Here is a 4,921-nt window from a genome sequence, read left to right as displayed (position 1 = left end):
AGACTGACTGAGACTCACTGAGACTGACTGACTGACTGACTGACTGACTGAGACTGACTGAGACTGACAGACTGACTGACTGACTGACTGACTGACTGACTGAGACTGACTGCTTACAGATTCCATCTTTTTGAAAATTCCCAATTGTTAAGCAACCAAGACTTTATGAGCAGTGACTAAACATTTCTGCAGTCTTGATTTGGAGCACAGACTTGAAGACATGATCACACTGTAATGACGTGTAAGAAACAACAAGACAGTGGAAACAACAAAGGCAAAGGTGAATTAAACACTTGGAGGAGAGTTACGCAAGAACACAGGTGCTACTGTTCCACACCCATATCTAACACACACACACACCCCTGGCCCATCTGCATCACATATTTACACCAACTTAAGAAAAACAGGAACATTGTGCTCCTGAAAATATCTGCTTCCCTTTTCTCCATCCCCTCCAGCACAAGACAAAGGCATTTTTCATGAGTGAGCATGAAGGATGTGTACTCAGACGTTTGGGGAACTCAGAGCCGGTGGGAGAGCTTGAGCGTTATGCGACAACATGAAAAACAAATTTATGGGTGACCCCATTTGTGACTGTGAGGGTCACAGTGCAGCAACCCACCATAAAACTTGTTTGTGGTGTGTTTTTAAATGTATGCATGTGTGTGTGTACACTGATATTTGTGACTGGGTCCCGTTTATAATTTTGTTCAGTATATATATATATATATATATATATATTCATTTATAAACAAAACAAAAAAACATTATTTTTCACATTATTTTACCAGCATCATTTAAGTTGGTACAGCATATTTCCAAGATAATCAGTTAGCTAATTTAACATATTCCTATATATGTAGTTACATTTTTAAATAAACATAAAAACAAAAATCTCATACTTTAAAATGTAATATATTGTATCGTTAAAAATAATATTTTTTCAGTATATATGGTAAAATAACTTACATTTAACTAATTAACAGATAATAGTGTTAAATTATTTTCTCTTTATTTTTTAATTTTTTTAATTTTAGTGTAGGTAATCTATTTTTGTTGTTATTTATTTATTTATGACAAATATTGTATTAAAAACTGGCAGCTGTGCTTCCCATTAAAAAAAAAAAACAATGTTGCAACATTATGGGATATAAGTGAATATATTTTACAGGTAAGGGTGATTAATTAGCTAATTTATTTTATTGGTATAAAAATATATCGTTAAAAAAAAATAAATAAAATACAAACTTTTACTTTCAAATTTAATGTATTGACTTGTTAAACATAAACATTCTGCTATATATAAGTTAAAACCTACAAGTAACAAATGAACAGGTAGCTAATGAATTTACAGTGTAGTTTTTCTTCAAACACAACCTTCACTTGCTCTAACAGCTAAAATGAGCATGTGTATAAAAACACATCCGATATTCTCTGTCTGACATCTACAGGTTCCCCGTGTGGTGTGTTGATTGTGTATATATGGCAGTAATCACTCTGCTGTAATAAATGTGCTGTGGAGCAGACACTTCATTAGTCAGCTGTACAGAGCTGAGTCACAGCGGCCTGATGAAGTCCTCGCATAATCAGCTTCTGAGGTGGCTATGGCACAGCGCACATACACACACACACAAACCAGAAATATCCCGACATGATTAAATAGGAACAAGGGGAAATGTCGAGAAAGGGCCTAGTAACCGAAAGAGACGACAGGAGAGTGAATTAAAGCCTAATGCGGCTGCTTACAGGAAATAGCGTTGACAGCTCAGGATTAAACAGAGTTGTGCTGAGGGGTTTTGGGAGACAAAACAAAAACCGTGAGACATAGAAAGCCAGGGAGTGTGAGAGAAGGTCAGAGGTCAAGGATCTAATTAACACCAGGCTCTGTGCACTGAGCCGGGTTAAAATATCTCAAACCATCAGCGCATTTTAACACCAGACACCTCTATGGCAACCGTAATCTAAATAAAACAACAGCCGAAGACCGGAGGGACAACACCGCGCGTTTCACAATTCACATTTCGAAAGAATTTCACAGAGACCCACGGCGTTTATTTGGAGACGTTCCGCTTTTTGCGCACACAGAACTTTTGTTTGCTGCGTGATGGGGCTTCTCCTTCGTTTTCAGATGAAGTTTTGATGGCAGGATGAAAGGAGGAGTAGAAGCAGCTGATGTCTTGTAACTTCTCCAAACGTTGAAATGAGAAGGAAATAGGTGGCCTTCTTACTTTCGATTAAACAAGCACATTTTATTTTATCACAAGAAACCCACAAAATGATTGCACATTCCAGATTGGATGAAAGCAGTGACAAAACAAAAGAGAAGAAACTATATTTTTGCATTTTTTGAGGGAAATGAAATTGGTGATGCTAGAATGATCTAAAAGTTTGCCAAGTCATTTCTATGCAGTCGTTAGGGCGTTTCGTGGTTGCTAGGGTATTTTGTGAGGTTACTTGCTGCCCCAAATCAAAAGAGCCCACATTTAACGTCTCTATGATGTTCTGCTCTCTAGATATGGCTCAAGTACCTTCAATGTAAATCTAAGTGTTTTTTGTAGTTATTCTGATTTTTTTTAACTAATCTGTGCTTAAATAGCTTGAGAAAAAAACACAAACAATGTCATTCATTAGCTACTTTAAACATATTGCTAAAAATTTAATAAAATATTTAAAGAAATACAAAAAAAATCAGATTTACACTAGTTTAAAATGTAATATGGCTCAAGCCCCCTTCATCCACCACTGGATACCTTCCTTGGGCCAAGTGTGTGGACCTTACACCTGCTTCAATGTAAATAAGTGTTGTTGTTTTTTTTCTGTCAATTTACTGATAAATAATGTCACTAATTTCAAAAATGAATGTGTTTTTTAAAGCTTAACTAGTTTGGGGGTGAGGGACATGCAAAAACAAAAGTAAAATGAAATAAAGGGAAGCCTTTCCAAACACCTCAACAATGTGAAACCAATAGCAAAAGATTTCAGACCATGTTTAGGCCACTTTATGTTTTGTTGGCCAAATCATTCTGTTTTTTTGTTTTTTAAAGGTTTATTTATGGCGTTTTATGCCTTTATTTTGATAGGACAGTATAGGTCGACAGGAAGTGAAGTGGGTGAGAGAGAGGGGGATGGGATCGGGAAAGGTCAACGAGCCAGGACTCGAACTCGTGACACCCGAAGCGCAATGGCGCTGTATGTCGGCACGCTGCCCACGAGGCCATCGGCGTCGACTGGCCAAATCATTCTTAGCAATATACTGAAATGTTAATGCTTAATTTGTCACCAGAACAACAACTTGGTTCACAATAGTACAACAAAATGTACTTCAGCCCTTCACAGCCTCAAGTTTACATGTCATATATAATCAATAGATACTCAAACGTAGCAGTAACGTTTTCCTACTGAAATACAAGTGTAAAGCTATTTTGCTATTTTGTTTGTGGCTAACAGCTCTAGCAAGCTAAGAAGGTAGGTTTCACAAATTGCTACGCACATCTAACTTAAAAAGAAAATACATATTCAGTTTTTGGTAAGTTATTTTCAAGTACAATTGCATAAGGGGTCTTAAAGGGATAGTTTAGTACGTCCGACCTCTTGTGAACGCTCGTACGACAGTTAGCGGAAACTAGAGATTACGGTTTATAATGTTTTAAATATGGATATTTTTCTTACAAAAACGCATCAATTCACTTCAGAAGGCCTTTATTAACCTCGCGGAGCCATGTGGAGCACTTTTTATGATGGATGGACGCACTTTTTTGGGCTTCAAAATCTCGACCCCCATTCACTGCCATTATAAAGTTTGGAAGAGCCAGGGCATTTTTTAATATAACTACAATTGTATTCGTCTGAAAGAAGAAAGTCACATACGCCTAGGATGGCTTGAGGGTGAGTAACTAATGAGGTAATTTTCATTTTTGAGTGAACTATCTCTTTAAGTATGTTGATGTTTTCACAGTGTAGTGCAGAGTCACTAGTTTGGATCACTAGTTCTGACTGACTATGTGGTATTGCGTGATTGGCTGTGTGTTTTAAACAGTGGACGAAAAAGGAAAATGCTGAGTTTAAAAAATTTCATTCAGCATTTTTCTTGACGGAGGGTGTGAATGATTGCGACATCCAGTAAAACTACATGTGTGAAAGTGGAAAATACCATCCCCACCCAAACACACACACAGTTCAAGATTGCTTTGAAGACATGCACAGTGTGTGAAGAAATGTCAACGAGTGTTAGCGATAGAAGAGTGAGATAAGTGCTAGTTAGCAGGTGCGAAAACAGCAGTGTGTGTGTGTGTGTCTGTATGTACAATCATATCAGTTAGCTTTAGCAAATTGCTAAGCATGTATGCAGTCTTAGCTATACTAACGAGGGACAATTTTAAAAAAATCGCCTCACAAATATAGTGAAACTTGTTGTAAACTGATATGTAAGGACATGTAAATAATTCTAACCATTGAAAGACAAACTAATTAGTCAAATCAAAATTACCTTTTGCTTTAGCTTTATAAATTTAGCTTTTAGCATTAATAATGCACTGCAGTGATGACGTGTTTTTTGTAGGCCATCCCAGATGTTAGCATCACCCTGGTTTCCTCAACAAAAACCCAATAAGGTTCTTGCATTGGCTTTTGGTTTATTGCAGAAAATAAGCTCTGTGACCCACAAAAGTTTCTGATTCTTACACATTTTTGTCATTAAGATAATGAAATGACCACAACTTTATTAATTTTGAGGCCTAAATACAATCGGCGGAAGTGGAAAGCTAAATGCAGGATATAAACAAACTACACCACAACTACACCATGACTAAAGGCCCGTTCACACCAAGCACGATAACTATAAAGATAACGATAAAGATATAGTTCTAAAAATCTTTCTCAATATTAAAGAATAGCATAGTTCACACCACAACTATAACGATAA

The 4,921-nt window shown here is 36.7% G+C and overlaps 1 long non-coding RNA gene across 1 annotated transcript in view; it reads left to right on the top strand.

The window, feature by feature from the left end:
* LOC107717664 (uncharacterized) overlaps positions 1-4,921 on the top strand; it is a 21,605-nt gene that overhangs the window by 5,419 nt on the left and 11,265 nt on the right. The window contains exon 2 of the long non-coding RNA XR_001637330.1: positions 4,277-4,280. This is a non-coding gene — a long non-coding RNA (uncharacterized LOC107717664). The remainder of the gene's footprint in view (positions 1-4,276; positions 4,281-4,921) is intronic.

This window comes from Sinocyclocheilus rhinocerous, unplaced genomic scaffold (assembly GCF_001515625.1).
Source record: "Sinocyclocheilus rhinocerous isolate Xijiao unplaced genomic scaffold, SAMN03320098_v1.1 scaffold633, whole genome shotgun sequence".
NCBI classification, from domain to species: Eukaryota; Metazoa; Chordata; class Actinopteri; order Cypriniformes; family Cyprinidae; genus Sinocyclocheilus; species Sinocyclocheilus rhinocerous.
This window is presented reverse-complemented; position numbering and strand designations above follow the sequence as displayed.